Source organism: Sarcophilus harrisii, chromosome 2, assembly GCF_902635505.1.
Source record: "Sarcophilus harrisii chromosome 2, mSarHar1.11, whole genome shotgun sequence".
Lineage (NCBI taxonomy): Eukaryota > Metazoa > Chordata > Mammalia > Dasyuromorphia > Dasyuridae > Sarcophilus > Sarcophilus harrisii.
The window spans coordinates 194,254,503-194,266,286 of record NC_045427.1 but is presented as its reverse complement, the minus strand read 5'-3'; the positions used below and the strand labels follow the sequence as shown (position 1 = coordinate 194,266,286).

The 11,784-nt window shown below is 40.3% G+C and overlaps 1 protein-coding gene across 10 annotated transcripts in view; it reads left to right on the top strand.

The window, feature by feature from the left end:
* The window catches only part of KIDINS220 (kinase D interacting substrate 220), a 176,333-nt gene continuing 164,549 nt past the window's right edge, over nucleotides 1-11,784 (top strand). For 8 of the 10 annotated variants that reach the window (XM_031951200.1, XM_031951199.1, XM_031951198.1 and 5 more), the window contains exon 1: nucleotides 1-173. The gene's annotated coding sequence lies outside the window, so the exon portion shown is untranslated. Of the gene's footprint in view, nucleotides 174-3,781; nucleotides 3,975-11,784 lie in introns of those variants that run through there. The other 2 variants (XM_031951201.1, XM_031951194.1) reach the window with 2 other exon arrangements.

Here is an 11,784-nt window from a genome sequence, read left to right as displayed (position 1 = left end):
CACCACAGGCGCCCACGTGATCTGTCAGTTTGAGGGAGAAGGAGGAAAATGGCCGCTCCGTCTAAGCCGTAGACGGCGGCTCGGAGTCCCCTTCTTTTTTGTCTGACAGCGCCGGCTCTCGGGAGGGCTCCTCTGCGGGGGCCCGAAAGCGGGCCCAGAGGGGCTTCTAGACGGTGAGCGACAGGCGCTGGGGACGGGAAGCCGGGAGCTCGTCCGCAGGGCGAGCTTTTGGAAGCGGGAAGGGCAGCCGCACTAGCTGGGAGGGTGTGGTAATGAGTGTGTGTGTGTGTGTGTGTGTGTGTGTGTTGTGTGTGTGTGTGTGTGTGTGTGTGTGTGTGTGTTGGTTCCCCCAGGAAGCTGCTGAAGTGTGTGTGTGTGTGTGTGTGTTCAGAGAGGAGAGGTGTGGAATGTGTGTGTTCCCGGAGGACTAGCCGGGGAATTGTGATTATAGTTTGTGTGTGTGTGTATTTGTGTTCCCAAGGAAGCTACTGAAGTTGTGTAGTGTGTGTTCAGAGAGGAGACAGTAGTTGGATTGTGTTCCCAAAGGACTAGCCAGAAGGTGTAAGTGTGTGTGTGTGTGTGTTCATAGGAGGAAGTAAGCAGGGGTCAGGTGTTACGGAGGAGACAGCCTGCATGGTGTTTATGTAAATAAAATGAAACGAGACGGGGTGTGTGTGTGTGTGTGTTGTGTGCTTAGGGTTCCTAAGCTGCTGAAGTGTGTGTGTGTGTTCAGAAGGGAACTGGCTTGTGTGGTGTGTTTCCCGAGGACTACCAGGTTGTGTGTTGTGTGTGTGTTCATAGGAATAAGCAGGGTATGGTGTTTACCGGAGGAGCGCTCGTGTGTGTTTATGAAATAAAATGAAAGACAGTGTATGTGTGTGTGTGATTAGTGTGGAGTGTTTTAGGAAGCTCTGAAGTAGGTGTGTCAGAAGGAGAAGCATGTGTGGTGTGTTCCCGGAGAGACTAGCCAGGGGTGTGTGTGTGTGTGTGTTGGTTCCCCGGAGCTGCTGAAGTGTGTGTGTGTGTGTTCAGAGAGGAGAGAACGGTGTGTGGGTGTGTTCCCCGGAGGACTAGCCAGGGGTGTGTGTGTGTGTGTGTGTGTGTGTGTTGGTTCCCCCAGGAAGCTGCTGAAGTGTGTGTGTGTGTGTTCAGAGAGGAGAGAACGGTGTGTGGGTGTGTTCCCCGGAGGACTAGCCAGGGGTGTGTGTGTGTGTGTGTGTGTGTGTGTGTTGGTTCCCCCAGGAAGCTGCTGAAGTGTGTGTGTGTGTTCAGAGAGGAGAGAACGGTGTGTGGGTGTGTTCCCCGGAGGACTAGCCAGGGGTGTGTGTGTGTGTGTGTGTGTGTTCATAGAGGAGGGAATAAGCGGGGTATGGGTGTTTACCGGAGGGAGACGGCGTGTGTGTTTATGTAAATAAAATGAAACGAGACGGTGTGTGTGTGTGTGTGTGTGTTGGTTCCCCCAGGAAGCTGCTGAAGTGTGTGTGTGTGTTCAGAGAGGAGAGAACGGTGTGTGGGTGTGTTCCCCGGAGGACTAGCCAGGGGTGTGTGTGTGTGTGTGTTCATAGAGGAGGGAATAAGCGGGGTATGGGTGTTTACCGGAGGGAGATGGAGCTGCGTGTGTGTTTATGTAAATAAAATGAAACGAGACGGTGTGTGTGTGTGTGTGTGTGTGTGTGTGTGTGTGTTGGTTCCCCCAGGAAGCTGCTGAAGTGTGTGTGTGTGTTCAGAGAGGAGAGAACGGTGTGTGGGTGTGTTCCCCGGAGGACTAGCCAGGGGTGTGTGTGTGTGTGTGTTGGTTCCCCCAGGAAGCTGCTGAAGTGTGTGTGTGTGTGTGTTCAGAGAGGAGAGCGTGTGTGGGTGTGTTCCCAGGACTAAGCGGTGTGTGTGTGTGTGCTGTGTGCCAGTAGCTGTGAGTCCAGGAGGAGAGCTGCTGGAGGAACTGTGTGTGTGTGTGTGTGTGTTCAGAGAGGAGAGAACGGTGTGTGGGTGTGCCCGGAGGACTAGGCAGGGGTGTGTGTGTGTGTGTGTGTGTGTGTGTTGGTTCCCCCAAGAAGCTGCTGAAGTGTGTGTGTGTGTTCAGAGAGGAGAGAACGGTGTGTGGGTGTGTTCCCCGAGGATACCAGAAATATGTGTGTGTGTGTGTGTGTGTGTGTGTTCATAGAGGGGAGATAAGCGGGTATGGGTGTTTACCGGAGGAGACAGGCGCTCGTATGTTTATTAAATAAAATGAAACGAGAGTGTGTGTGTGTGTGTGTGTGTGTGTGTGTGTGTGTGTTGGTTCCCAAAGCTGTGAAGTGTGTGTGTGTTGTTCAGAGAGGAGGGATACAGCTGTGGGTATGGGTGTTTACCGGAGGAACGGACTGGTGTGTTTTACAAATAAAATAGAACGAGACGGTGTGTGTGTGTGTGTGTGTGTGTGTGTGTGTTGGTTCCCCAGGAAGCTGCTGAAGTGTGTGTGTGTGTTCAGAGAGGAGAGAACGGTGTGTGGGTGTGTTCCCCGGAGGACTAGCCAGGGGTGTGTGTGTGTGTGTGTGTGTGTGTGTGTGTGTGCGTGCTCATAGAGGAGGGAATAAGCGGGGTATGGGTGTTTACCGGAGGAGACGGCGCTGCGTGTGTGTTTATGTAAATTAAAAAACGAAACGAGTGTGTGTGTGTGTATGTGTGTGTGTGTGTTGTTCCCAGGAAGCTGCTGAATGTGTGTGTGTCTCAGAGGAGAGAGAACGTGTGTGGGTGTGTTCCCCGGAGGACTAGCCAGGGTGTGTGTGTGTGTGTTGGTTCCCCCAGGAAGCTACTAAGATGTGTGTGTGTTCAGAAGGAAGAACGGTGTGTGGTGTTGTTCCCGAGACTAACAGGGGTTGGTGTGTGTGTGTGTGTGTGTGTTCATAGAGGGGGGAATAAGCAAGGTTGGTGTTTCCGGAGAGACGGCTGCGTGTGTGTTTATGTAAATAAAATGAAACGAGATGGTGTGTGTGTGTGTGTGTGTGTGTGTGTGTGTGTGTTGGTTCCCCCAGGAAGCTGCTGAAGTGTGTGTGTGTGTGTTCAGAGAGGAGAGGGGCAGTGGCCAATGAGGTGTGTTTCGGAGGACTAAGCCAGGGTGTGTGTGTGTGTGTGTGTGTTCATAGAGGAGGGTTCAAGGGGGAAGGTGTGTTTACCGGAGGGATAGCCGCTGCGTGTGTGTTTTATGGAGATAAAGTGAAACATGAAGACGGTGTGTGTGTGTGTGTGTGTGTGTGTGTGTGTGTGTGTGTGTGCGTTGGTTGGTTCCCCCAGGAAGCTGCTGAAGTGTGTGTGTGTTCAGAGAGCAGAGAACGGTATTCCCCGGAGGACTAGCCAGGGGTGTGTGTGTGTGTGTGTGTGTGTGTGTTCATAGAGGAGGGAATAAGCGGGGTATGGGTGTTTACCGGAGGGAGACGGCGCTGCGTGTGTGTTTATGTGAATAAAATGAAACGAGACGGTGTGTGTGTGTGTGTGCGTTGGTTGGTTCCCCCAGGAAGCTGCTGAAGTGTGTGTGTGTTCAGAGAGCAGAGAACGGTGTGTGGGTGTGTTCCCCGGAGGACTAGCCAGGGCTGTGTGTGTTTTCACCGAGGAAAGAGCAAGCGGCGTGTACGTGCGAGTCCAGGCTGGGAGCGAGGAGGTGTGTGTGCATTCACAGAGAAAGGAGCGAATGGGGTGTGTGCTGATGTCTAAAGAGACGCGCGTGGTGTGTTCCACCGGAGCTGCAGCCAACGCCGTGTATGTGTGAGGGCGGGCGCTCTGGTGTGTGTGTGGTCTGAGGAGAGCGCCGGCGGGGTGTGTCTGTTCTAAAGGAGAGAGCGGTGCGGTGAGCGAGCGGGTGTGGTTCGCCGAGGCAGCGAGCATCAATAGTGTCACATTTTCCTCTTTGAAATGAGGACATTGAAGCGAATGAGCTCCGAGCGTTCTTTCCAGCCGAGTATTCCGAACCTATGAAAACGTATGAGGGACGGGAGAAATGTGTGCGTATAGATGTACATCTGTGCGTCCAACAATAAGAAAATAGACGTACGCGTGGGTAGTCATCTGTCCCCCAAACACACGTTTCGTGTGTTCTCATACCTTCCTCAGCATCCTGCGCCTAGGTCGCCCGCGTCGTCTTCACCTTTGCTCCGGCGAGCTTGATAAACAAAAGGTGTTTGTGAATGTCAGGGTGGGGCTGCGGCAGCTGTCGGGGGTTTTCTCAACTTCAGATCCTGCCAGGTGGATTACTTCTGATTACTGAGGGCTTTGATGATTAAAGGAAGGGGAAATCTCTTCTGGGTTCTTTAACTCCTGATAATTTTGCTTGTTTCTGGAGCCTTTTCCTTTAGGATTGTTTTCCCCTTCGTTTTATTTAAAGATCCAGCCTCTGCCACTTATTGTTCTGTGCGACCTTGAACGAGTTTTTTAATCTAAATCTTAGTTTCCTAAAATGTAAAATGTGTGGCTTCTAAAGTACCTTCCCTCTTTAAATCTAAATTTAAAAAAAAATTATTAAAGCTTTTTATTTTCAAAACGTGCATAGATGATAATTCTAACATTCTATAAAGCAGAATGCAAGTTTATCATGCCTATTTTGTAGGTGAAGAATCTGAGCCTGAGACAAATAATGACCATGGCCAACAGATGTCAGAGACCGAATCTAACAGGTCTTTTGATCTCAAGTCATTTGTCCTTTTCATTATACAAGCTACTATACTCAATTTGGGGTTGTATGATAATGTATGATAATGCATAGGGTCAGATGGGTGGCACAGTGGATAGAACACTGGACTTGGAATCCAGGAGATTCATCTTCATCAGGTCAATATGGCTTCAAACATGGACTAGCTATGTGACCCTGGACAAGTCACTTAGTTTTTGTCTGTTTCCTCGTCTGGGCAGGAGAGCAAACCAGCCAAGAAAACCCCAAGTGGAGGTTTGAAGAGTCAAACACAGTAACAAAGTGATCCTGCATACTAAATACTTCATAATCTTAAGGCACTAAATTTCTCTTCACACACACACACACACACTTGAGGACCCAGTGGCCTTGTACTAGATGATCTTACTCTTGCCAGTTTTGTGACACACATTTTTAAAAGTTGGCAAAATAGTTTGTGTGTATGTGTTTTATGTAGCCATGGATATATGTATATATTCAGAGAAAGTTGAATTTGATGACATTTAACTAATTTCAAAATGTGGAAGTTCAAATCATAGAATTTAGAACTAGAAAAAGGATTGATGTAATTCAATTGCCTCCTTTCAATGAGGCTCAGAAAAATGAAGTCAGAGGCATTCTGGTAAATGTTTAACATCTGGCTCTTAAGGAAAAGGAAAAAAACCCTATAATCTAACAATAGACCAAGCCCTGATGTGTAGCAATTGATTTCTGAGTTGTAAATGCTCACACTGAAAATTTAACAATCAATTTGAACTGGTAAGCTAGCTTCAATACACCCATGGATGAAGCACTGTTTTAAATGACAATGAGATTGATCGAACTTATTTAGCATCTCTCAAATTCATAATTTAAACCTTAGATTTTTGGATTCTGAATCCAAATTCTTACTGCTACACCACACTGCCCCTTTGTGGCAGTCATCTTTAATGTCTTCCAAGCCAGGCAATAAGTATTTTCTTGGATTTCTTTGTGTGGTGAATTTTAAGGGAAAAAAAATTTCTCTGTTAGAGGGTTTCAGCCTTCGAAAGAGAAAAGAATGTAAAATGTAAATTGTAAAATGAAGGTCCACTATATCAAGAGTAGTTGGTTTTTAAAAATCTTTTTTGTGGACCTCTTTGGCACTTAGGCTGTTCTGAGAAGAATATTTTTGAGTATATAAAATAAATTACAGAAGACTAGAAAGGGAACCAATTATATGGAAATATGTATTAAAATATTTGAAAAACAACTTCATGGACCTCAGATTAAGAACATTTGGACTAGATGATATCTCAGGCCTTTTTCAGCTTTTGACACAAATTTATAAACAGTTAAGTGTCATCAAATTAGGCTTTCAAGGGCATTCTTTAAAAAAAAATGAATGTTAATAACATTAATATAAGTCCATTAGGGTCACAAAAGATGTTTTTATTCATTAACTCCTATTCCTACAGCCACTTTGACAGGTGAGTAATACATTATTGCTTCTAGGTTTTTTTTTCCCATATGCATTTGGTTTTTAACTAAATTATGTCTTTGTTACAGCACTTAGTTCTTGAGAAGAGATTTAGTGACACTATCTTAGAGATTTAGTGCCACTCTCTTGTATAGGAACAATAAATGGACTAATAAGAGTAGGAAGCAGTGCACTCTAAAGACTCATTAGTTAATTCTTCTGGTCTCAGGTCTATTCAGATAAGTAGTTTATAATTCACAGAAAATGCCCTCTTGGTTCAGAAAAGATCAGTATTTGAGGAGACAGTGTGAAAAAAAACCCTAAATAGGAGCCAAAAGATTCAGCTTCTTTCTTATCTATTGTGGAACTTTGGACAATACTTAATTGTCTCAAACTAGTTTCTTCACTTTAAAAATTTGGATATCATAATGTCTACCCTGCCTAAAGGCTTATTGTATCAGTGAGATAATGTGTATGAAAATGCTTTGGAAGCTATAATATTGAAGCATTTCATTTTCCTATTTAGCTTTATTTTATATTACATTTCCTTCACATAATTTCCTTACTAGAAAAACTCACTGCTGATTTTTTCTGATTCTTGCTACTTTATTTCCCTCTTCTGTACCTTTGGGTAGATCCCTCCCTCTTATCCTTCTTGCCCATGTTTATGATAGACACTCTCCTCTCTTTCTTGTCTAATCCCTAAATTTCTTTCTTTCTTTCTTTCTTTCTTTCTTTCTTTCTTTCTTTCTTTCTTTCTTTCTTTCTTTCTTTCTTTCTTTCTTTCTTTCTTTCTTTCTTTCTTTCTTTCTTTCTTTCTTTCTTTTTTTGTTGAGGCAGTTGCCAATATTATAATAATTTTATGCATTTAAAAATTCCAACAATCTTTTTTCAAATTTATTTTATTTTAGTTTCAATTCTGAATTTTCTCCCTCAAGTCCCTTTTAAGAAAGCCAGAAAGAAACAAACAACTATTGGAGTACTTTAAAAAAAAAAAAAAAACAAAACCTGTGCCATATACATAGTAGGTACTTACTAATGTTGATTGAATTAAATTTGTTTTTTCTTATCTTTATGAACTATTATAGCAGTGGTGATCAATATTCAATAGCAATGTAAGTTATTTTAAAATATGTTAATACATTTAGATCATTGGGTAATACCTAGTGTAAATTGTTTGTCTTTCAGTATAATTTACTGTCCCTATGGTAGAACGTGATAAAAAGTTCTGTTTCTTGACAATTCTGTTAGAGAAAAAAAATGGAACAACATAATTCCAAGCAAGGACATCATAAAATCATTAAAAAACCCTGGAAAATTGAAATAGTAATACTTCTTAAGTATTTTATTTACTGATAAATTCTGTATGTCCTACTATAAAGGTTCTATTTGGCTCTGCCAATTACTGTTCTTTGACCTTGAGCAGGTCATGTGACCTCCCAGAACCTCAATTTTTCCATGTATAATTATAAGAAGTATGTTGCTGTGTAAGAAAACGAATAGACTGATTTAAGAGCAGCTGATAACACAGTAGTTGAGCACAGAGCCTGTGAGTGAATTGGGTTTAAATGAGACAGAGCTTCACAAAATCACCAGTTTAAGTATGTTGGACCTAGAATCAGGAGTTAAGTTCAAACTTTGAGACTTTTTAGCTGTGTGACTTTAGTTACTTCTCCAATAGTCTCATCTATAAAATGAAGATAATGATATTTGTACATATTCACAAAACTATGACAAGGATAGTGCTTGGTAGAATGGAACGATATATAAGCATATGAGGCTATTAAAAAAGCTTGAGCCCTTGTTTATTTTTTTTTACCAAAGATTTTTGCTTCAGCCTTGTAAAATAGTTAAACTTAGTTAATTTTTATTTTAGTCAGTTAGTAAACATTAATTAGGCTCATTCTTTGTGCCAGGCATTGTGCTAAGTGCTATGAATACAAATATAAATAAAAACAAAGATAGGGCCTGCTTATGGAGATAATAGGAGAAAACAATAACAATCACAAAAGCTTAAAAGAAGATTGGCACAAAGGGTCCCTGATACAGAGGTGTGTTGGAGAATTTCAGAGAAGTCCAAAAGTAGTGAGTTTGGTAAGAAATGGAGAGAAAAAACTGTGCTGAACCCTCCCCCCCCCCTTTAATTTAAAAAAAAAATTTAAATTTTAATTTATGGGATATAAGAATTTCTGTAACATATCAAAAATGATTATACAGTATGAAACTAAAATTATTATGTACAACTTGCTATTCATTTTAATCTTTATAATAAAGTTATGTAAAATTCTTTTTTGCCTTTTTTCCTTCCCTTCATGCCCTAGAGATGGTTATCATTAAACACAAATATGTATATGTATGTTAAGTGTGTATATGTGTGTGTGTATATATATATATATGTATATACATATGTAAAATCATTATCAGTTCTTTCTGTGGGTGTAGAGAGCATTTTTCTCCACATATTCTTTGTAGTTAATATAGCTAATATGACCTATTCTTTTAAAAAAAATTTTTTTAGTAGTATTTTTCTAATTACATGGGTCCATAGTCCTGTCATTTAGTCAGATAGAAAGAGGGTACTAAATGAAATGTGAACACCAGGCAAATACAGTCTTGCATCATAATGGCATTTCTCTATGATGTTTTGTGGGTAAGGAAGATAATATTACAGAATTAATTTAAAAAGCACAAACTTACTGCAATATTTTTTTTTTATTTTTGAATATGATGGTTCTGGAGGGGAATGAGTAGCAAAGTATAGGATTTTAAATCTTGTAATGAATTTATTGCAAAAAAGAGGAGGCTTCAAGCTTGTTGCTTCAAGCTTCAATGTTGAGTATGTTATACCTAATAAGCACATTTAGTGAGGTGAGTGTGGGGGAGAGGAGGGAAGGGAGAGAAATCTAAATCTATTTTCCTTTCTACAAGGTTTATAGACAAACTGTAGTATCTAAAGATGTAGAGTCAAAATTGGGAATCCTAACACTGTTTGGAGACTTGTTGGATATGTGGTAATGGCGATTCCTTTTTTGAGCATGAGTTGAGTTAATTGGCCTTTGTGGTTCCTTCCAGCTGTAAAATTATGTGGTTCTCAGTAAAAGCCAAATAAGGGAATTGAATTAGTCAGAGAGATCTCAGTTGTACTTAGTTTGACTCTGTATTTGTTTCCCAGTTTTTCCTGAAACATCTTAAACTAGAACCTTATTGGCCCTCACCTACTTAGTTACTCTCCATGGTAACAGAAGAGATCCTGTAGCCTGTGTAAAAAACTTACTTTTTTATTTCCATTAGTCAAGAAAATACATAAAGATTTTGTTACAAGTGATCCATAAGACTACTTTCTTATCTCTGTCTTTGTAAGAATGGTATATGTAAGTACTTAATATTCAAATGGATATGTGATTTCAATTTGATTGATGTAGATCTTTGATTGATGTATATTTGTCCATCCTATGAAACTTTTCTTTCTGTTCTCTCATAAGTTCTTCACAAAGGGTTAGGCTTATTTTCTCTTGCTGCAACATGACCATCTCTTATATTCCTATCATATATTTCCTTAAAGACATATTTTCTAAAATGACAATAATAGTATCTATCACTTTTAAGATTTGCAAAGCACTTTCACAGCAATCTTGGGAGATTGATACTATTATTTTTCTCAGTTTACAGTTGAGGAAACTTAAGCAGACAGAAGTTCATTGACTTGCCCAAGATCATACAGCTACTAAGTGCCTTTGGCACTGACTCCAGGCCAGAACTCTCTCCACAGTATCCCCTTGTTGACTCTAAGATAATTCTTAAAAGTTTCCCAGTGGTTATATGTTCTACCTTCTCTACTTCAACAATGTTTCCCCATTGCCTTTTGAGTGAGATTCAGTTTAATTTCTTTGGAGAATGTTGTATGTCACATTTTGCTGCCATATAGTATCCCTGATAGAATGCTGCTATTAAAAAAAAAATTGTGTCTTTTTTTCCTGGAAAGAGATTTAGGTCATTAAAAGAGCCTTGTGGTTCCCTAAAGACAATGCAGAGGCAGCTAGGTAGCTCAGTGGATAGATTACCTGCTCTGGCATCAGAATGACCTGAGTTCAAATATGGGCCCTGACACTAGCTGTTTGACCTTGGACATGTAGCTTAACCCCATTTGCTTCAGTTCCTCATCTGTAAAATGAGCTGCAGAAGGAAATGGCAAACCAGTCTGGTATCCTTGCCAAGAAAACCTCTGGGACCTGTATATGGTCTACAGGATCACGACATGACAGAAAGACTGAACAACTACAGCAAAAGCAATCCAGCATACTCTGACCTTGGTCCACTCTACCCCTGCCTCACTGTCCATTTGTGCCTCCTTCTGTAGTTATGAATGTGTTCTCATCCAGTTACTATTCTTAGAATAAGCTTTTTTATGTTCCTAAAACATAGAACAATATACATGTAATATTATGTCATCCAGGTGAGACTGGGTTATCAAAGACTAAGTCAAGGGAACATAAATTCCAGCAGATTCTATCATTCTGGAAAAGCTTTGAGTATTAGCCAAATAATAGAATGAATCTATTCTCCTCAGTATAGTCAGTCTAATTGTATGTATGCATATATAATTACATATGCTATATAGCAATTATATAATGTATAATCTATGTGGTGTTTATATGTAATTAAGCTGGCTGTCAGAATAGGAATATACCATCCCTCAGGAAGAGAGAAAAGAGCTATGTACATAACTATTCATTTGATATTGGTTAAATTAGCTTTCTCCTGCAAGAAAATATAGCTTAGTATAATAAATGATGGGGACTCTAATAAAATAAATTTTAACATCATTTTAAAAACATGTATGTGGATGTTTTCCCACTTTATTGCTTCCTTTCTAATCTTGTCTGCATTAGTTTAGTTTGTACAAAAACTTTTTAATTTGATATAATCAAAATTTTCTATTTTGTGATCAATAATGATCTCTAGTTCTTCTTTGGTCACAAATTCCTTCCCCCTCCACAGGTCTGAGAGGTAAACTGTCCTATGTTCTTTTAATTTATTTATAATCTCAATTCTTTATGCCTAGATCATGAATCCATTTTGACCTTATCTTGGTGTATGGTGTTAAATGTGGGTCAATGCCTACTTTCTGCTATACTAGTTTCCAATTTTCCCAGCAGTTTTTGTCAAATAATGAATTTTCTTATTCCAAAAGCTGGGTCTTTGGGTTTGTCAAACACTAGATTGCTATAGTTATTGACTATTTTGTCCTGTGATCCTAACCTATCCCACTGATCAACTAGTCTATTTCTTAGCCAGTACCAAATGGTTTTGATGACTGCTGCTTTGTAATATAGTTTTAGATCAGGTACAGCTAGGCCACCTTCATTTGATTTTTTTTCATTACTTCCCTTGAGATTCTTGACCTTTTGTTCTTCCAAATGAATTTTGTTGCAATTTTTTCTAGTCAGTAAAATAGTTTCTTGGGAGTTTGATTGGTATAGCACTAAATAAATAGATTAGTTTATGTAGTATTGTCATCTTTATTATATTCGCTTGACCTATCCAAGAGCATTTGGTATTTTCCTAATTGTTTAGAGCTGACTTTATTTGTGTGGAAATTGTTTTGTAGTTTTGCTCATGTAATTCCTGACTTTCCCTAGGCAAATAGATTCCCAAATATTTTATACTCTAAATGGTTATTTCAAATGGA